Source organism: Aulostomus chinensis, chromosome 21, assembly GCF_037954235.1.
Source record: "Aulostomus chinensis isolate RoL2024-O1b breed Wild chromosome 21, RoL_Achi_v1.0, whole genome shotgun sequence".
NCBI classification, from domain to species: Eukaryota; Metazoa; Chordata; class Actinopteri; order Syngnathiformes; family Aulostomidae; genus Aulostomus; species Aulostomus chinensis.
The window spans coordinates 20865939-20887979 of NC_141340.1; the positions used below are offsets into that span (position 1 = coordinate 20865939).

Here is a 22041-nt window from a genome sequence, read left to right on the forward strand (position 1 = left end):
CTGGGTCTGTCTCCATGAGGAGGAGGCTGACACTGGCGCTCAGAGATAAACGCACTGAAAGGTCACAGATGCCACTCAATCCGCCCCTGGATTTGAAACGCCTACCGCTCTAGTCTGCCGAAGGTCAGAGGTCAGGTCTAGGGTGATGCACAAAACCTGGTTTCTGTAGAGAATGTTTGAGAAGCTGAAGGAAAGAGAGATGGATTATCAGGTGAAGCCAGAGGTTGAGAGGTGAGGAGCTGATGTTTACGCTAGAAGCAGGTCAGGGTTGAGCAGGAGGGCAGCGGACAACCGCGCTCAAACACACAGCTGGGTCGCATGCACAGGTGGAGCAGGGAGGAATTTGGGGATTCATTCTTCTGTTAAAGGTGAAAACATGGAGAGGGTTGTGTCCTGTATCACAACGGTGTTCAATCACAAAGCGCCGGGTGGTGTTTTACTGAGCCTGAAACCTGCGATCCGAGGCGCTTTGAGTACGGCGGAGTAGAGTGAGCTTTGTTATCTCCCTGGTAGGTGAGAGCAAGGCTCGTCTGGGACTCACAGATAGAGCCTGGAGATGGAGCGGGTCTGGAATGAAGCATGTGTGTGTTTGTAAAGTGGGGGGGGGGGGGCAGCAGAGGCCAAACTCCCCCAGGTTTTAGCCTAGATGAAAGGCCAGGATCTGGGCTAGATAAGAGGGCAGATCACGGGGGGTCGGGGCCAGCCGGCTGTGAGAAGCCATGTCCAGCGGCCATCTTTTACTATCCTCTCCAACACACAAACACAGCGTGTGGGATTAGTAATCAGGTGAGAGAGGTCGCAGAGAAACGCTTTCTTTAACGCTGCATCTTGGGGCAACATAATAACACCCAGTAATAAAGGAGCACGAGTGGATCCTACAGTCCAAGAGGAAATCAGATCATTCCATTTCTTTCCACCTGACTGAACTTAAGTGTTATCTGTGCTCTATTGCTTCTTCCTGCATGCATGCTAACTGCTCATCTTTGCTCTGCCGGGATAAACACTCTCCAGCCTAAGGTGTACCTTTGTGTGTGTGAGGCTCTGTCTGCAGCAGGAGCGGTCATGGGGAAAATGAAATTAGTGTTTGCAGAGGTCCTTGTTTCGTCCCACAGCTCACGCTGAGTGAAAGAGCCAAGAAGAGAGAGAGGAGATGCACACACACGCACACTTTTGGGAGCATCCAGCTGCTCCTCTTGCCTTTTCATTGGACTACAGTGGAAGTGTTGCAAGAAAGAACATTACAGCACCATATGGTACACAGACAGACACACACACACACCTATATGTCATCCACTGTCACCTGAGTAAATCAATGCAGGGGAGAAATCCATTCCAATTAGGATCCTGCCGATCTGCGCCGCATGTGGATGCAGATGAATCAATAGAGGGAATCCCAGTCCTCACCACTACTCCTACTACTCCTGCTCTGGTACTCCTCTGATGGGATGATGGAACACCTGAAACCGACTCCAACTGTTACTCTGCCTCCTCTGACTTATATCTTAGACACGGGGAAACGAGCACACACCAGATTCTTTCATGTTAAAGCTGTTGTCCGAGTGTAAACAGTCAAAGGGTCGTGAGGAGTCGCCCCTCCGCTGGCCGGGGAGTTTACTGATCTTCACCTGCAGAGACATTGGACCCTCAGCAAAACCAGGCGTCTGTCCAGGAACTACTGGGTCACTCACAAGTGCCAGTAAGAACAAACATATATTTTCTGAAATGACGGTCATGAATTTGATATCCTCATTTAACATTTTAAAACTGAGCTCATCTCTACTGCCAACTGATGCCATGATTTTTCCCCCATAGCAACCTGTGAATCTTCGACCTCGTGTCTCCGGAACACCCTTTATCACACATTTTCAAAGATGAGCCAAACAAGTAGACAGCTGGCATGGCGACACACTCCAACCTGAGTGCCGTCGGTGTTGGCCGGAGATGACGGCAGTGTGTCCCGGTGCGTGTCTGGAGGTGTGTGTTCCAGGTCTCGAGCTTAGAACCTCGTCCCTCCCCAGGCAGCCAGAGTGTCTGAGCCATCCAGACGCTGCAACACTAAACCTTTACCTGACCTTTCCCTCCGCTGTGACATTTGGACCTTCCTGAATAGGTCAAACAGCACTAAAGAGCGTGGTGGAGGAACCGAGGAGAAAAGAGAAAGAAGAGGAGATGAGTGGGACGAGCGCTGTCAGCTGTCCACGTGGGACGAGGACCAGGGTGTGTTTGGACAGGTCCCAAAGTTTGAAAATGTCTGAAACTGCAAAGTTGCAACCTCCCACAGAAGGATTGCGCCAAGCAGGAAATGATGACATGTTTCAGAGGTATTAATGCTAGAGAAGGAAGAGACACGCAGGACAAATCTAAAAACAAGCTCCACTCAAGAGGAAGGACACTGCTGCGTGTCAGACCGACAGGGAATAAACAACTTGCTTCCGGCGCAAGAAAACAACAAACGTGTTGAGAGGCGTCAGGAAGCTCTACAGCTCGTCTGTCTGGGAATCCTCCGTCAAACTGGGTGCAGCACTTGAGTTTCCCCAGCAGCCTCATCTGCATCTGAGAAGAAAACCACCTGGGTGCTGATGTACAACAAGACAGGTTCACTGCAGTAAGTGTGTGTGTGTGTGTGAGTGTGTAAAATACCAGTTACATGTTTCTAGACAGCCTTGCATTCCCTAAGCTTTTTCAGGGCGGGAAGATTACGCCACTGTTACCCCTGACGTCTGTATAAAAGTACACCGAGACAGAATGGGGGGACAGATTGTTCCGCCTCTGATCCCGTAGTGGAGGAACGCTGTATGAGAAACTCCCGCTGGGGAGGAAGTCAGCTGGTGTTAACAGGCACAGCTTCACGATGGGGGTTCTTTTTTCTGGTGATATTACAGCAGAATCTGTGTGTGAGTGGCTCCGGAGGTTGAGACCAGCAGGTGAACTTGGACCAGTTGGTCTCTCACTGGGAGAAAGATCATGTTCCCATAGCAGCAGCAGCAAGATCCAGACCACCACCAGCTACCAACAACTGTGGATCAGACAGCTGAGGAGCAGATCCTGAACCAGGAGCACATGAGAAAAGTGCAACATGAACTCCTGTGTTGAGGGGTTGATGCTGAATCCAAGGAAAACTGAGTAATAAACGTTTAGAGGAAGGGCTTGTCAGGAGGTACAGGACGTCCTGGTTTATCAAAGCATTCAGAACATTTAGTTTTACACCATGAAATCCACCAGTAAACACCAGACTGGTGGATGGTGGAGGTTCAGTTCTACATCAGATCCACCAGTAAACACCAGACTGGTGGAAGGTGGAGGTTCAGTTCTACATCAGATCCACCAGTAAACACCAGACTGGTGGATGGTGGAGGTTCAGTTCTACATCAGATCCACCAGTAAACACCAAACTGGTGGATGGTGGAGGTTCAGTTCTACATCAGATCCACCAGTAAACACCAGACTGGTGGATGGTGGAGGTTCAGGTCTACATCAGATCCACCGGTAAACACCAGACTGGTGGATGGTGGAGGTTCAGTTCTACATCAGATCCACCGGTAAACACCAGACCGGTGCATGTTGGGAGGTTCAGGTCTACATCAGATCCACCAGTAAACACCAGACCGGTGGATGTTGGAGGTTCATTTCTTCATCAGATCCACCAGTAAACACCAGACCGGTGGATGGTGGAGGTTCAGGTCTACATCAGATCCACCAGTAACACCAGACTGGTGGATGTTGGAGGTTCAGTTCTACATCAGATCCACCAGTAAACACCAGACCAGTGCATGTTGGAGGTTCAGGTCTACATCAGATCCACCAGTAAACACCAGACCGGTGCATGTTGGAGGTTCAGGTCTACATCAGATCCACCAGTAAACACCAGACCGGTGCATGTTGGAGGTTCAGGTCTACATCAGATCCACCAGTAAACACCAGACCGGTGGATGTTGGAGGTTCAGTTCTACATCAGATCCACCAGTAAACACCAGACCGGTGGATGTTGGAGGTTCAGTTCTACATCAGATCCACCAGTAAACACCAGACTGGTGGATGTTGGAGGTTCACTTCTACACCAGATCCACCAGTAACACCAGACTGGTGGATGGTGGAGGTTCAGTTCTACACCAGATCCACCAGTAAACACCAGACTGGTGGATGTTGGAGGTTCAGGTCTACATCAGATTCAGCAGTAAACACCAGACTGGTGGATGGTGGAGGTTCAGTTCTACATCAGATCCACCAGTAAACACCAGACTGGTGGATGGTGGAGGTTCAGTTCTACATCAGATCCACCAGTAAACACCAGACCGGTGGATGGTGGAGGTTCAGGTCTACATCAGATCCACCAGTAACACCAGACTGGTGGATGTTGGAGGTTCAGTTCTACATCAGATCCACCAGTAAACACCAGACTGGTGGATGGTGGAGGTTCAGTTCTACATCAGATCCACCAGTAAACACCAGACAGGTGCATGTTGGGAGGTTCAGGTCTACATGAGATCCACCAGTAAACACCAGACCGGTGGATGTTGGAGGTTCAGTTCTACATCAGATCCACCAGTAAACACCAGACCGGTGGATGGTGGAGGTTCAGGTCTACATCAGATCCACCAGTAACACCAGACTGGTGGATGTTGGAGGTTCAGTTCTACATCAGATCCACCAGTGAACACCAGACTGGTGGATGGTGGAGGTTCAGTTCTACACCAGATCCACCAGTCACACCAGACTGGTGGATGGTGGAGGTTCAGTTCTACATCAGATCCACCAGTAACACCAGACTGGTGGATGGTGGAGGTTCAGTTCTACATCAGATCCACCAGTAACACCAGACTGGTGGATGGTGGAGGTTCAGTTCTACATCAGATCCACCAGTCAACACCAGACTGGTGGATGGTGGAGTGGTGGAGTCTTAAAAACCTGGGTTGCTAACAAGAGTCCAGAGGAGCCTACAGAGGTCATTAAAGGTCATCAGAGGGAAACACAAGAAGCCTGCAGCTTAGTGGTGGTGACCTTGAAGTCATGTGACCCTGGTGTAGCTCCTTCCTAGGCTAACGTTAGCTTAGCTCTGCTACCCGTAGCATCCAGGCTTCCAGCATCATCAGAGGGTTCATTAGTGAAGATGATCTTGATGAACTAAACCTGGAAGATCATCAACTTTTGTTCACCAGAGCTGATTTACTGGTTCAGTCACCACAATCACATGGAGCGATCCTACTGGCTGCTGGGGGAGGAACCAGGAGATGACCACTTCCTGTTGGTTGAGGAACCAGGAGATGACCACTTCCTGTTGGACAACAAAAGACCACATCTCTGACACGCTAACTTCCTGTTGGACTACAAACACCTCATCCCTGATATGCTAACTTACTGTTGGACTACAAATATACCTCTTCCCTGACATGCTAACTTACTGTTGGACTACAAATATACCTCTTCCCTGACATGCTAACTTACTGTTGGACTACAAATATACCTCTTCCCTGACATGCTAACTTACTGTTGGACTACAAATATACCTCTTCCCTGACATGCTAACTTACTGTTGGACTACAAATATACCTCTTCCCTGACATGCTAACTTACTGTTGGACTACAAATATACCTCTTCCCTGCAGCCTCAGGGTTGGGAACCTGATTTCTCTCCTCAGTTTCTTTGAAATGATGAAACCAACCACAGCCATGTTACGATGCAACGGCTCAGATGAGGTCCAAAAAGCTGACAGCTGTTTCAACAGTTTCTTCTTTCCTCACGTGTTTACTAAATCTGTAGCTGGATTCTTCACCTGTGGTCCCTGTGGACCAGGATAAACGCTGTTGCCCTCACAAGTACACGTTTGGGTGAAGATACAGAGCCTTAAACAGACCCTCCACACGCGCAGAGGCTATAGAAAGTGGAGAGTGTGACACAGGACAGTTGCATCAGTTTATGCAACAAACACACAAGAGGCACCACCACGTTTGGTACATAAACATCAACCACCTGCACGTTCCTTTTATATCAGTATAAATCCTAGAGGTCCTCCATTTGGAGATCCATTCCACTGGAAGGTGTGCAGTGTGTGATGCAACACTGATGTACAGAAACACGCACACACACGTTTCGAATCAACTCTCCGACGCTGTGGAGGAGGGCAGTAAAGGCTTCCTGCTCGTGTTGGCTCTGCTGCTGCAGCCTCCACTGGGATGCTACCACCTGTGTTCCCAGTTACACCTTAATGATCACTCAACGCAATGGGAAAACTTTAATGGGTACTCTGAAAGGAAGGAAGCTGCCATCCTGCTAATTTTAGTCTCTGTGCATCACAGATGAAACACTGAAAAAGGCAGAGAGGAGGCGTACAGAAGCGAAAGTTCTCCATCTTTCACTTTTGACTTTCTGCATCATGTCGTCCTTACTATCATTATCCTGTGCATCCACTATGAAAGAGAGTCTCATAGCGCTTTGATTCTCTGAATCATGTCTCCCTATCTTCCTGTTCCCAGCCCGCCCTCTCTCTCTTCCTCTCCCCAGCTTTCTCTGTTTCCGACTCTCTTTCATTCTCACCTCCCTCCCCTCCTGTCGGTACCTGAGTAAATAAACAGTGTTGTGTGGGATGCTAATTAGAGCAGGTTCAGGGACGTGATGGGCCCAGAGACAGATAAACAGCAAGGTGGGGAGGAGAAGAGATGAGATGGAGGGGTGGTGGTGGTGCTGGTGGTGGGGGTAACCCACCCCAAGGACAACACAAGACACACACACCAACACTGACACACAAGTACACACTCACGCTTTGCAGTGAAGGACAGTGTGGTTTGGGCTTTGAACCCAGCTTAGGGGGGCTTTGAAGTGAAGGGTGGGAGCAAGGTTGCGGTCTTTGACGGGCACCGACGGCGTGAAGGCTGAGGCAGAGAAGGAGCACATGGCGGCGCCTCAGCGCGAGAGGAAGAGGATGAATGCCGTGACAACTTCCTTAATGACTGTTGCTCCGAGAGACCCGCTGCCAGATCAAAGAATATGCAGATGATCACAACAGTTCTCCTGTGGAGGTGAGCCCGGGCCTCTAAAAGCAGGTCAACGCCAGGCAGCTTGTTCTTAGTTAACATAAGACACCCCTGGGGTGGGGTGGGGGGGTACACAGGTTGATATGCAGTTGATAAAGTGATGTTACAAAGAAGAAATGAAGGCAAACCAGGAAGTATCATGCTTCAGTTTAGGAGCAAGCTGACTTTAAAATCACTAGCAGGACCTTTAAAATTCCTAAAATGATCCTCTGGATTAGCGACATGACGCGTGAATCCGAGTGTTGCTTCTCCTCAAGTGAAAAGCAAGTATTTTACAAAGCAGTTGACGGCAAAGACAGACATGAATTTGAAGCTTCCATACTGGGACTGGGTCAAGTGTTGTGTTCACCTTATGGAGGCCCGGGCAGGTTGAGGGTGGACCCGTTTGGTCCCAGCAGCTGTGCAAGACTTTACAACCGCCGAGATCAAAATGAGGAACAAGTTTACAGCTGGCAGTTAAAATAATGAATGTAGTTTACGGGATCAAAAGTTCAGTTTCAGTGGGACGAACACAATAACTCGACTTTTCTTACATGTAAATGCAGTGACTCGCTGGTGTCGTGGCTCAGTCCACACAGTCACAAAATGATCACACAGTGCAACGATCAGAACCAAGCAGAATCAAAGCGGCTGGATTACTGGGCGCCACTGGGAACACTCCCAGTACCTGGCTAGCTCACAGCTAATTGTTGCTGTATTTCTAATGAGCTCTTCACCTCAGTCACACTCACGCACGGCGGAGGCACCATGTCGGAGGGTCCAGGTCTCGCAACTCTGAGCCGCAGCAGAGGCCACGTGTGTAACGGGGAACATGGGAGAACAGGGAGATGCTCCTGCAGTCGTTCCTGGCTCCGTGAAGAATCGTCACGTTTCCTCCTAAAAACAGTTGTCAGTCCTGCAGATGTGGAGCTGAAACCTTCGCGAGTCTCTGTGCCATCAACAGAGCATCTGATAATGTCTCAGCAGGTCGGGGTCAAAAACGGCAGGAAACTGACAGGATCAGAGTGGAAGGATATCTGATGGTGCCGGTCACGTAAGTAGGTGCGGGCGCTGTAATGGAGGGTTTTACTCCTGAGACGAACCACTGGAGGGGAGAGGAAGTCTGAGGCATCAGGATGGAGTGATTTAAGTAGTAACTACCTGACGAAGGGATCAGGTGGACGCCGTCTTTAACGTTATCCAGAGATGTTTCCTGATTAAAAGACATCTTCTGATCCCAGATTACAGCTGGATTGGTAATGACAAGGGCAGGAGGAACCTCGCCGTTACAAAGACTTGCATAAGCTTTTAATCTGATGTTAAGTCCACGGCAAACACCGATGGAGAGACACAAAGAGGAGACGTGAAGGTAGAGAGGATCACCGCGCAGGGGAAAATGGAGGGAAATGTGATGGCTGGATAGATGAGCTATTTTTATAATGAGGTCAGAGTGAGCCGTGGGATTTCATTCTCCTGGGAGACACACACACACACACACACACACACACAGAGGAACTGCCGTGATGCGTCCTCTCGTGCTGAGTGCCGCTAACTCAGTCAACAGAAAGACAAGGCTGAGGAAGATCAGCAACACACACACACACACACACACACACACACACACACACATACACACACCATTATCACAACCTTTCTGCTTATTCTTTATATTAGCATATGACATCATCTGATCGCTGCTGCTCTTCAAGTCACCCTTCCACGTCCCATCAGGAGCACCGGTTCTCTCTCCTGGAGCTTTCGAGCTGTCAAAAGTGTAAAGTTGAATAAAAACAGACTCCTGATATCAAACAGAACGCTGCTCACCGATTTGACTCCTTCCTCCTCAGCTGCTCCCTCTTTCTGGGTGGTGCCCGGTCGTGGTCCTGTCCCCCCTCTCCACACTCCACCCTGGGAAGACATGAAACATTAACTTTTAAACCTCAAGAAAGAAAAGCAGGACAATGTTAAGTCTGTAAATTCCTAGAAGCAGTGTTGATACAGGTGGAGGGTCTGTCACGTGACCTGCTCGCATCAAGGTGCAACATGGTGCGACGCCGGTGTACATTTAGCAGCGACATCACTCACACACACAAGCGCAGCTTTGCACGGCCTGTTTCACAAGCACACCTAATCTACCCCCCCTAAACGCCTGTCGTTTTGGCCCTCCATTAAGCAGAGCGAGCGCTCGTTTAGCCAACAGAGTCTCGGCAGTCGGGGACACGGGCTGCCCACTCAGTCAGATCCAGCCGTATTAAATAAATAAGGAGCGCTCTTGAGTGTAAATTATTCATTTAACACGCCTTATCCTCTTCCAACAACCTTGTTAGAGCAACTCAGGAGTGGAGAGGGGTGTGTGTGAGGGTGTGTGTGTGTGCGCACGGGGGGAGCAGAGGGAAGAGGCAGACACTGCAGCTCATGTGCGACTCAGCAGAACCTGTGGTGCATCTCTAAGCTCTCTGGGCGTTCAGTCATAGGGGGGCTAATTCGGCCTGACACCTCCTTTGTTTCAGGCAGGAAAGAGCTGCATACACACAGCTACACACTTGCTCACATGAGCACACACTTGAGCACACACCAACATGCACAAACTTAGAGAGAAAAGAGCATGAGAAAGGAATTTTCGTGCATATTCATAGAATAATCATTCTAGGCGTCCAGATAAATTATTGAGGAACGGGAGAGCAGGACACGCGATGCTGGGACGCTGCGACGGCTGAACTCAAATCAGGAAATGCAGCAGGTCATCGGCGACTCTAAACAAGCCGATTCTGTCGAGGCCGGATGAGACGCACGTGAAAATGCTCAGCCTTGTAGAAACAGAACACAGTTCTGGGTTTAACTGATGGTTTGGACCAGAGCCAGTTTGCAGCTGCACTATGGAGAGGTCGTGTTCAGGGTAAAGTCCCAGGTAACTTTATTGATAACCTCTGACCTTTACACCGAGCTGCACACTAATCGTGATTAGCTTGGTGTGTGAAGGGAATATAATGTGAGGATTTTGGGTAACGCATTACCTGCTACTCTCTGAGCTCTGCTTCACTGTGACAGCAACTTGTAGAGAAGAAATTTTAACAGGGAAGTGAGTCATATTTTGTCCCATTAGCAGAAACCCCAGTCCAGAGTGACTGGTGCCGGTGCTCTCTAGCCGCTGAGTAGCGGTGAGGGTTCTTGCCGACAGTCCCAGGACAAACCCGGCACCGTCTGGACCTGCTCCTCGCTCATTCTCGGTGCCTAATTCCAGCGTTGAGCCCCAGAGCGGGAGGTTGTTAAGTCAACTCTGACAGCGCTCATTACCAGCCTCTACGCTCTGAATTAGAGTTAACAGGCTTTGGCCCAGGCAGAGACCGGCTAGACCCGACTGCTGCAATGGGATCATTGTGTGTGTGTGTGTGTGTGTGTGTGTGCGCGCGCAAAAGAGAGAGAGCGAGAGAGAGAGAGAGCGAGCTGGGAGTCAATCACAAAACGCTTTCATTTCCAAATCACACCCTGAGGTCTTTGTACATTACAGACACTCTGATACTGAATGGACAATGACACTCGCAGCTTATTTTCTATTTTAACACCCAAACTCCTCCGTCTGAGGGCTGATCGCTGCATCCTGCAGACAAAACACTTCGGTTCCACAACTCCTGCCGCCGGCCAGGATTTCTGTTTTAGTATAAGCTGCTTTCCCAACGCGTGGTGCCATTTCAGTTCGTCTTGTTTGGTTTAAAACGGGGATAAATTTGCAGAAACCTGCTACGGTTTTACCGAATCACCTCCATCAAAGTGAGCTGAGCTGACAGCACCAGGTCCAGACCATGAGACCATGAGACCCAGAGAAACACCACTCACCGCAACGCTTCGGTCTCAGAAGCACTCCTACACTGAGACAACAAAAGTGCACCGTGCTAATAAAACTGTCGGACAGTTACGACGCTGAGCAGGAATATTAATTCAGTCATGGAGGGAACTGTTGAATGGGCGGAAGTGACACGGAACCCTAGAGCAAAGGGTGCGTTCACAGAGGTGGCTGTTTGGTACCTGATGCTGTCCAACGGACTTCACAACAGGATTATTGGACTGTGACTCCGGGATGATTAAACTGTCAGATTACACGCAAGAATCAGACAACTGTGCTGAATGGACGTGGTGGGAATATCGTGGTTCTCACACGACGCCTGAAAGAAAACACTACAATTGTGGGACCGAACTTGAGGGACTTGGGATTGTTTGGGAAGTACTTTTGTTCCGTGTTATAACTCCTTGCATTGTTTGCTGGCCAGGTTGGAAACTTTGATTGCTGATCATTTATTGTTGATTTCTAAAACAGTTGAAGTTTCATTCATAAATCGGTGCACAAACATGCAGACTGCACCTTGACTTGTTGAGCAGATCTGTTTTCAAGGTTGCAGTCGAACACTGGATGGTTGAAAACAAGTCTTCTAACGTCTCCATCAACTCTACATTGCATTCTCCTGCTCATCTGAGTCCAGACAGGGTCAAAGCTCGACTGGAAACGTCACAAACAAGGTGCTTTTTCCATATTCTTATATTTTGGGGAGAATGAGAAGGACAAAAGTGTGAGGTGTCCCACAGCTGCAGCACTGCAACCTAAATTAGCCAAGACCACATGAAACATTGTCGTCTCTATTCCAGGCCGGGGCGGGAAAATTACAACCCTTCCCTCGCTACTCTAGCATTAAACCTCAATTAGTGCACGACTTCAGAGATGATGTCATCTCTGAGGGACGCAACAGCCCTGAAAATAAGAGGTACCGCTCTTTGCAGGCAGATTCACAGCAGAGTCTCCTAAAACCTTGCAGTCCTCCTCCTTGTGGATCAGCAGCAGAGAACTTTAGGATACGTTCTCCAAATGTGGCTTGGAAAAACATAAACATGGGAACTTGCGGCCTGGTTTGGCTAAATTTACCAAGAATTTTAATCCTGAGTCGTGACTGGAGTTTTCCCAGGAGAAGGGAGGTCAGAGAGGTAGGACAAGAAAAACTCCTGTTTGACCTCTTGTGACCTCACAGGAGACAGGGGAGGAGGAAGAGGAGGGTGAGGAGGTTGAGAAGGGTGAGGGGCCTGGCTCTCCTCCTAACACTGACACAAACCAGCTCTGTTACACAGTAAATGCACATTATTGTACGCCGAGCAGATTTTGCTCACTCCTGCAGACTGAGCCGGTGACAATGTGGGGTTGTGGCCCATAATTTCCATAAATGCAGCATCACTCTGCGGGGACAGGAGCCGAGCCTCCCAGAGGACTGTTGTCTTATCACAAATGCACTGTAACTGAATAATTGGGGGAGTAATCTTGTCAGAGCAGAGATGCAACTGGTTCTTAATGAGTAAAACGTGTATTCTGAAGGTCGTCTTCGGACTACGTCAGCACCATGTGTGCTGGATAACCAGGGAGGCAGATCGCAAAACCAGACAATCTTAGAGCTACCTGAACGCGACTCAAAACCCTGGACCTGACGGGCCATGGAGGCCATTCATAGATGCTGCGCCTGAGCAGAACTGGGACGCGGTTCACCACAGTTCACCATCGTTGATCAAAGCTATAGCCGATGCTTTGGGGGAAAAGCTAAATCACTTTTTTATTCCCTCTCGTGTTTCAATGCTACGAAACTAAAGCCTGAAGAGGGTTCGCTTGGCTTAGCTTAGCATTAGCAACCAAAAGAAAACAGCTAGGCTTGGTGCAATAACATGCTAGCCGAGACCTCTACAGCTCTCCTTTGCAAACCCAAACCATCAGAACTAAAGGTTGGGATTCTGTACTGAGTTATGGACCTGCTGGGGTTTCGTGTCCCTGGGGGGCCACCAGGCAACATTCTGAAGGGTTTGAGACAACCAGCTCCAACATGCTAATCTGAGAATCTGTACACATTTATCGAGAATGGAAAGAAAGCATGCATCCCTAACAACAACCATCCCTAATGAGAGAGGATTTGACTATTTAATATTATTGACTTCTCGCTAACCACTCCAGTCAGTGCTGGTACCGGCAGTGATGGTTGAGGCTTACCAGGCCGGCCTCATTATCCAAAACCGTCGTTTGTCAGGTTTGTTCTGAAGTCGTGTAAACGTACTGCGTGAGATACCCAGACCTTAGCAGATATAAGACCTAACAGTAACAATCTGGACGGATCCGTTTAACGTTCGCCAAGGTTCAAACAGAACCTGGACGCATCCTTCCGGGCTTGGGGAGGGCCGATGGCTGCAGGGCTGCTGTTCCTCCGCGGTGCACAAAGAGGGAGCGACTCGTACCTTCTCCTCTTCGTACCAGAGAGTGCTTCCCCACACGGTGTGAATTATGCATCTCAGCTCACAGCAACTTCTTCCCAGTTACACCAGCAAGCTGCCCGAGGACCACTGGTTGGTACACCTCCACCTGAGGAGACGGATCGTCTGAGATCTTCAAAGAGCAGTCAATCACACCATAGATCGTTAGTACCACCCAGTGGGTTTACACAACTTTCACTCCGTCTCTCACAGGTGCAGAGAAAGGGGATGGGGCCCACATTTCTCAGAAAGTGGAACAGATTTTTTTTTTTTAGAGCCAAGCTCCAACAAAAACTTTGAGCAGGGGTTGGGGGGTGGGGGTGCTGGGGTTGAGATCAAAAGCCTGCAAGTTTCTGGTGAGCGGACCCAATCAGCCGAGAGGGCCAAGGAGAGGAGGAGAGACATGCGCTTCCCTTTTAAATTGATCCCACTGAGACCCTCAAGGTTCCCCTCGCAGGACTCGCAGAAAAGTGATAAAAATCTGGCCCTGTGGATCTGACGAGGAACTGGGAGGAGAGAGGCGAAGAAGAAAGACTGTTTCGGGGGGTGGGAGACACAGAAAGAACAGAGAGGAACTGAAGGGGGAGAGCAGCCAGTTGAGGCAGATCAAGAGAGATGAGGGAGACGAGAGGGTGGGCTCGTTCTCCAAGGGGGCATCCAGGCGCCGCTGCATGCCAGCAACCAGCCGGAGCAGAGAGGACGGCTGCTATCAGCTATCAAACCTGTGTTACACGTCTGATGATGTGCTCAACCAATCAACTGCTGGTGTGTCTTTATTCTGCCCAGGTCTTGGCAGCTGAGACTGAGGATCGTTTCAAGCTGGCCTGAGATCAGACTCTGGACGCAGCCGGTGTCCTTATCCTCAGCATGGTGGGCCTCAAAGGAACAAACGCTATCAGAGCAACACAGAGACCCTGCAGCCTGCCAGACACCGCAGACCTGCCAGGACACACACACACACACACACACACACACACAAACCACTGTGTGTGTGTGGGGGGGGTTCTTTTCAATTCCATGAATGTATTTTACGGTCACCATAGTTCCACCATCATTAAAGAGAGAGAATCCAGTGATAAATCCATCCTGGGATGTCAAACATGATGTCCAAATGAAAAAACCATTATCTGCAAATCATATTTCTGTTCCGTGAGCTTTCATTTCCTGCTGGTTTGTTATTGTTTGTCTTAACCTGACGAGGGAAGCAGTTTGGTTTCCATGAGAGGAGTTACAGCAAAATGGATGCAACGTCATCCGCCAAATAACAGGAAAGCCTCATCTCGTCCAATTAAAGAGCAGAACATCTTTGATGTTCAGTCTCGTGAGGGAAGTTTATGTTAAAAATGATCGGAACGATTGAACACAAAGATACTTCAAACAAAAAGGGACCATGGTTTTTTTTGTTTAATTCATGAACTAAAACTCTTCCTACTTTTACAAGAGGAAGCTGGTTGGTGCATCACTGGCTTGTTTCCCAGCGAGTCAAAACAAGCAGTCGGATTTTTGAGAGTCAAAACTCTCCAACTCTTAAAATACATCGGATTTATTTAGATTTATTTATGTTAATGTGTGATGGAAATCCACCTCCAACCCTAGAACCATTTCTAAATACTCAGTGAAGAACAGCACAATTTCCAAAAACTGTAATTATTTTGACTGAACCTGCCATTGTGGTATTCGAAGGAATATTAGTTTTAATATAATTTCCCCTGATTTTCATTAAAAATCCCCATAAAATGATAATGGTGACATTCTATTGGGATCTGGATCAAGTAAAGATCAGAACATCCCTGCAACACCACACTATCTAATATGAAATAGTACTTAGACACAACTAGACTTCGACAAATACTGACACATACAAAACTAAGTTCTTGATTCAAAGGTTACGGTAGCGGCAGGGGAAGGTGAGGCAGCTCTCGGCTGTTGAAGCGGTCCAGCGGTCTGTGGTTAGCACGACTTTCTCAGCTGCGACCAGCTTCTTTAATGGCTCCTGCCTTCGTTCTTCGTGGCGGGTTTGGACGGGTCTGGCGCCGTCGCTCGGGGGAATGAATGCTTCATTCTGGTTTGCCCTCAAAGATGCTAATGAGCAGCAGTTCCGCCTCAGTGAACTGGTCCCCTACCAGACTTGGCCGTGACCTCGTCATGGTTCCGTGGGCAGTAGCAGCTAGCAGGGAGCAGAGTACTTCCGTTTCCTCCAGCAGCTCCTAAAACTAGTCAAATATTGCCCCCTGATGGTCACTGCTCCAAAAAACTGAAGTGACACTGCGCAACGCAGCCTCCTGAGATTGACGAAATTTCTAGCCATTTCCAAAATTCGTAATCAATTATCAATGAAAAGTGCCCATCCTTTAACTCGGCGTTTGTGTCACAGTGCTTATATCAGTGTCCACAGAAGCCTCGAAGCTCTTAGCGAACCACACGCTGGGTCCAATAAACATTCATAACCTCCTGAAACAGAAGGGAGTCGTATCTGGACGGTTCCCGCTCCGATACAAAGTTTTCTTTTGTCCTCTTTCAACTTCCCTCATCATATGTAGACAAGTGCATGGATGTGGGCAATTATTCCAGTTTGTACTATGCAAACAAGCAAAAGATGGAAGGCAGTGGGATGCAGGCGGGAGGATGCTGTAACAGGTGGCACCTTTGGCTCGCCGTGGTCAAACAGCACGGATACAAGGTAGCGTGTTTGAAGCATACTGAAGCCTCTACACGGGGCAAGAAGAGGAGGAGGCAGGTGGGAGGTGAAATCAGAGGGAGCTGCAACACCAAAAGCATCAGTCTCTGCCTGCAGCAGGCAGCATTCCTCTACACATCAGACACGGGAGGCAGGTCAGAGGCAGGCTGAGAGGAGGTGAAGAAAACACCGCTGTTTGTGTTGCAATTCTGTCAGAGATAGGATATGAAAACAGCACAGCAGGCTAATTCTGCATTAATCCCCAAGACTAGACACTAAATTTAAACTAACATTTTCCATTGTTCTCAAATATTTGATCATCAGATAGTCTGGCAGCACATTACTCAGCTGTGAGACCGGCAGCAGTTAAGCAGCCGCGCTGTGATGGATAGCGGCGCACTGCATGAATAACTTACAGCCTAATAAATAAGCAGATCTCTACTAATATCATTAAAGCAGCGTTGGGACGGACACACCCTCCTGTCCCTGCGCGCCCCGTCCGCCAGCCACGCTCGTCCCTCTATGACAAACGCCCTAAATCCACCAAACTATTCAACATCAACTATTTGACATTTCATTCAGCTGACTCTCCAGACGGAGCCATTTATTTAATTAGCTGAAAAAAAATTGGCAGGAGAGGCAAATTCAAAGTTACGTGACCGAGGCTCAGTTGCCACAGATAACCTTTTGGGGGGACTTAGTGTGGCCAATTGATTGCTCAGAGCGCAGACTCATCGCGAGTGCTAATTTTCAGAAGCAGCACACGGTGGAGCAGGGAAATAAGAGGCTCTATTTATAACAGAGAGAAACAGGAGAGGGGGATTAGCTTGTCATTAGAATAAAGGGTGGAGAAGAAGAATCAATTTCAGGGTTTAAAAAGCTGACAAATACAGTTCGCTTCTTCCTTCTCTCCCTTCTCCTTTGCCTCAGAGCTCACCTCTTGACAGAGCAGCCTAGGAGCTACCAGAGCAGGAGCTCCCGAGGAGGCAAGCGGGTCTCGAGCTATGCAGGCCTCCTTATGAGTTTTCTCCTCACCTGTAGTTGGGACAGTTTATCTAAAAATAAAAATGACCTAATGTTGGTCATTTCTGTTTTAAGAAACCCAGTAACTGAAACAAAGAAGACCACGTTCCTGCTACATGAACGAGGAGTCAATCTACATCGAGCTTTATTTCGATATCTGAAGGTCTCTTCATAGAAAGTTCAGACAGCCAATCAAGGCAAGGTAGCTGCAGGGTTGTGAGCATTTCTCGAAGGGAGGGAACCCAAACCGTCGCAATGGCTTGAGTACGCTTACGTCCTGCGCCATACGAGCCTGATCTTTGATCGGGAATCCCGCAGATCAGATTATACACGTCTGCACCTCCAGCTGTACGCTCTCGACTAAGGGTCTGGCCACCTATCAGGTCAGCTGAAGGTAAATCACATGAAATAATAGCCACTTTTAGCCAGTTCAGTGCTGTAATCCTCCCCAGTTCCCCAGGATTGTTTACCAAGCCACAAGCTAACAGTAGTTACATGTTGCTAACCGCGAGGCGACGCAGTGTACGAACCTGCTTCACGAACCACAAGGTTGCAAATCGATTGTATAAAATCCCCCTGTTCATGCCGTCAGAAAGCAAATCCTGACAGTGGTTCCAGTTCTCAATCTGCTTTTCAGCTGAAACCTGCCAAGCAGGAGCACAGCACCTACTGCTGAAATGGTACAGTCCTCTCACCCACAACCTGGCAGCGTTTGGTTTTGTTGTTTCCATAACTGTCAGTCCACCTAGTCTCACTCCCGTCATGCAGAATGGAAAATACCTTGAAAATACCAGATTTCCCAGCATGCCTTTGGGAGTTTGATGAGGAAGGAAGCTTTGGGGCTGCTTATCAGGCTCAACCTGTCATAGAGCCCAACCTGCCTGCTGCAGCACCGTCCCCTCACCCCCTGACCCAGACCATCACATGCCCTACCCAGGGGCAAGTCTTGGGACAGGAACCACACAGGAAACGGTGCAACTTCACACCAACAGGAACATACCCGGAAGCTCTCTCACTCACACACACACACACCCTTGTGTGTGTGTGTGAGTGAGGTGATTGGCCGAGTGGAGGCAGAGGTTTCGGCCCAGGACGGAGCACATATAGAGGCAATGGAGGAGGGATTAGTGTTAACCAGATAGCCAAGCAATGGTGGCTGCTGCCAAACCTGGTCATGCTACTGATACAGCAGTTGGAAATCACGTCCAATTAATACCTTATAAAAGATAACAACAGTGGACCCTTCAATCCACATATAGAGCACTTAACAGCATGCAAGGAGGAAGCGTACTGTGGTAATTTGTCTTGTCTGTGGAGCGCACTGACAGCCCCATTGATGCCGACATCTCTTTAACATGAGGTTAGTGGGTGTTTGGCCTCCCCTTCAGCCCTTTGTGAGCTGCAGAGCCTGGAAATGATTAGGCCTGGGAGGGCAATTAGCCTGAGCATCGCTGGGCTAAATATAGTCCAGTTTGGCCCAGCTCGGCTCCTGGGTCACATCCACAGCGTAGCCTCCACGCAAGCATGTTCACTCACTCTGGGTTTTCTTATGACTGATGCGAAGCCTCCGATGACTCATAAGAGATAACATAACTCGGCTGTCGATCAGGTGTCTCGAGAGCACAGGAGTGAGTGGGAAGGAAGCGTGGAAGGAGAAATAAAGGAAGCACATGTTAGCCTCTTCATCCAGAGACAATGAGCTGGAGAGGCTTACTCGTTTATTAATTCCATCACACGTTATAATCTGTCTACATGCTGGGCCCGGCTTTCTCACAATCACACCTCCAACAGTTGAATGCAGCCCTCTCTCACCAACACCGTCTCCAACATGCCATGGTTGGGAAAACAAGCTTTCCCACAGCCTGACACAAACTAAACGGAATGCAAAGAAAGAATGCTTTCCAGTCTCCCAGCTCTCTGCCCCTCCAGTCCCCGTATCTCCTGCCCCCTGTGGGAAAGAAAAAATTGTAAAGATTTTATCCTTAAAAACAGGAGGTTCGCCCACTCGTTCACCTGGGACAGCTGTTGGACAGCAGAGGCAAACTTAGAAGGTTATAAGAGCCTGGGAATGTTTAACATCAAGAAAGCAATCAGAACATAGCCGGCGCTCTGGGAATTGGACAGGAAATACGGAGAGTAACCCCTTCCTGCCTGAGAGGAAAGAAGAGGAAGTGATTTTGGTAATGTGATGCATTTCTACTGTAGCCTGAAACTGAGCGTGTTGATGACATTCAGAATCACTACTTTCAAAAGCTAAATCCCTGCATTTCACACCTCGGTGTCTCCTGAGCTGATCTGATGTGGAGCAGCTCTACAAGGCCATGTGTGAATGCGCAGGGTTTAATTAACGCGCCGGGACAAAAGTGCAGACCTCTAACTCGACATCCACGACTCAAATTTCCCTCCGTCACTGAAGCGATCAGGAGTGTCTTTCGGCAAAGTACCGAGAGTGAGGTGAAACATGAGAGGAAATGTTCTGGCTCTACACTGGGCTCAGCACAAATTGCACAAGACAGCTCAGGAAACAGAGGTTTATTTTGTACTCTGAGCAGAGAACACTTATCACCTGTGAGTCCCGCTCACACAGACCCACTCCACGCTGCACGTCCTGAGCGCTGGCCACAGATCTGTGAGGCTCCTTGGAAAGAGAACCAAGATGAATCGAGGCCGAGATCCAAAGTTTGTTTTTAGGTTCTTGCATTTCGTTGCCGAGTATTTAGAGAAACTGATGTTGCAATGAAAAACACTGTAATTTATGAATAATTTATGAAAAACTGTGGCCACAGAAACAAAAGTTATATTTGATTGTGTGTAGCTACTGCCACACACACACACACACACACACCCACACCCACCCCCACACACACACACACACACACACACACACACACCCCCCACCCCACTGAATCCTCTCAGCTCATGCCGGAGATGTTTTCCTTCTCAGTAATGTACAAATCAAAATGAACCGGAACCAAAAACCGTGACCTGAAAGATGCCGTACAAATCTAACCATGTGCTGGCTGAACGGTTCCACCCCTGCCATCAACGTGAACTCAGCGAGTGCATCACTACTGAACGTTTCCACTGGGACCAATGGAAGAACAGGCCAAAATTCCTGGCAATACATTCAACAGCTGATAGTTCGAGGATGACCCAAGCGAGCAGGAACGCATCGTCTGGGAAGCGTTTGTGTCTGTAAATGCTTGTACAACGATCGAGCCGAGTACTGTACACATGCCGATACTTCACCGGATGAGGACGCAACCACCGCTATTATCATTTAACTTCTGGCAACAAAGAGTCCTGAGGACAAAATGTCATTACAATCCAACAAAAACTGTCTCTCTAGCCGCTGACTTTTCATGCTGCTGCTCACGGGACAAAAATATTCTGCTTCAGGAAGAAGTTCAGAGAATAAGCAGCATTTAAAGAGAAACAAATGGTTGATGACAGCACAACCTAAACTCCACTACAGAAAGACCACCAGACTTCATCCCAGCCATAAATCCCATCCACGGTGCAGCCACTACACCAAGCTCCCTTCAAGCCCCACCATTACAGCCTTACGTATAGATATCCTTGCAGCTTGTAGCAGCAGAATAAAAGTGGAAAATACATCCATCATGGAGGGGCCACGCTGGCAGCGCGCAGCCATGATAAAACATTCTCTGGGCCCTGCCTATGAACTGTTTGTTAATCTATCATTTGCCACAAGAGGAATGAGATAACAATATGGCGTGGCTTCCAGCCAGCGTAGCGAGATCGAAGCGTGTCCTTGGACTGACATTATTTATTGAAATAAATTCATTCACGCTGAAATATGTATAGCGAAAGCATTATGAACACAGCTTCTGAGGGAGCGCAGTTGGCTTTAACTCGCCGGAACGTTTGCTTGGTCTTTTCAACAGATGTCCCTTGTGTGACACGCGGGGGGATAACGGAGAGGAAGAGGTCTGAACACTTTAATTTACGCCTTTCATGAATGAAAGGGATTTCCTTTTGATGGCCTATTTGAATGTATAGACGATTTAGAGTCCTTCTCTGAGCAGAGATTTCGATCTTAATTACTTGGTTAATTAGCTGTGATTCACAGGAGAAGCTTCGCCCTATCCCGGCTCCCTCTGCACTGCTGAGGGGCTCCTCAGAATCTCCCACCCTCTCCCCCCTTTTAAAAGCCAATTCTGAGCTTGTGACACTGATTTGCAAGTCTGCCTTTGCTGAAGGTGGGGTTTTTTTCCTCAAATGTCAGCAAACCCCAGAGAGCTCCATCTCTCTGCCTCTCTCTCTCCCCCTCCTGCCTCCAGGAAGCAGCACAGATCCTCCTCCTTCTTTCCCTCCTCCCGGCTCCGCTCCGACTTATATCACACGGACGCATTCCACAGATTTATGTTTATCGTTTCCCAATGACAGAGAGACAGCCGGCGTAACATCCTGCATGCTCCTTTCATCGCATGATAAATATGGCTCCCTCGCTCCGGGTGCCTCAACTTTAGCAGATCGATGGAGCATTTAGCTAATCATAGAAGAAAGCCACTGTAGGAAGAAAACGGATTGCCATGTACGCAGTAGGTGAACTTGCTGGGCAAACAATGATGCTTTTCATTTGCTGGTGATGCTTCTCTCACCGGCTCGCAGGGCGTTATCACTCACTGTGGATGTTCTTGTGCTCGGCGCTGATTACCAGCCACGTACAGCTGTCAGTATCTCCAGCAGGCAGAACAGAACTTGAGCTAAAGTAGGAGTACTGGCACGCAGGCTAGCTTGAGAGCAGCAGGCCAACAGAAAGTAAAGGTAAGGTCCAGCTGAGGCAGCTGCTTGCCATTACTCTACCCCCCTCCCCCTCCCCCTCTGGCAGGAAATGAGCAATCAGTTAGCACTGACAGGTACATGCTGAACCACTGCTATCTCTCCTCTGAAACCAACCAAATAATGGATTACAGCAGTTTAGTGTTAACCTTAAGACTCTCAAGTATCTTTGCCAAGGTTCGTCAGTTCTATACCTTCCAGACTGAAAGAGTATATTTTCATGAGTGGGATAAATCATGAGGTAATACTGCTGTGAG

The 22041-nt window shown here is 48.7% G+C and overlaps 1 protein-coding gene across 2 annotated transcripts in view; it reads right to left on the reverse strand.

Annotated features, from left to right (window-relative positions):
• The window catches only part of znf438 (zinc finger protein 438), a 38729-nt gene that overhangs the window by 6504 nt on the left and 10184 nt on the right, over nt 1-22041 (reverse strand). For both annotated transcript variants that reach the window (XM_086190920.1, XM_086190921.1), the window contains exon 2: nt 8833-8916. The gene's annotated coding sequence lies outside the window, so the exon portion shown is untranslated. The remainder of the gene's footprint in view (nt 1-8832; nt 8917-22041) is intronic.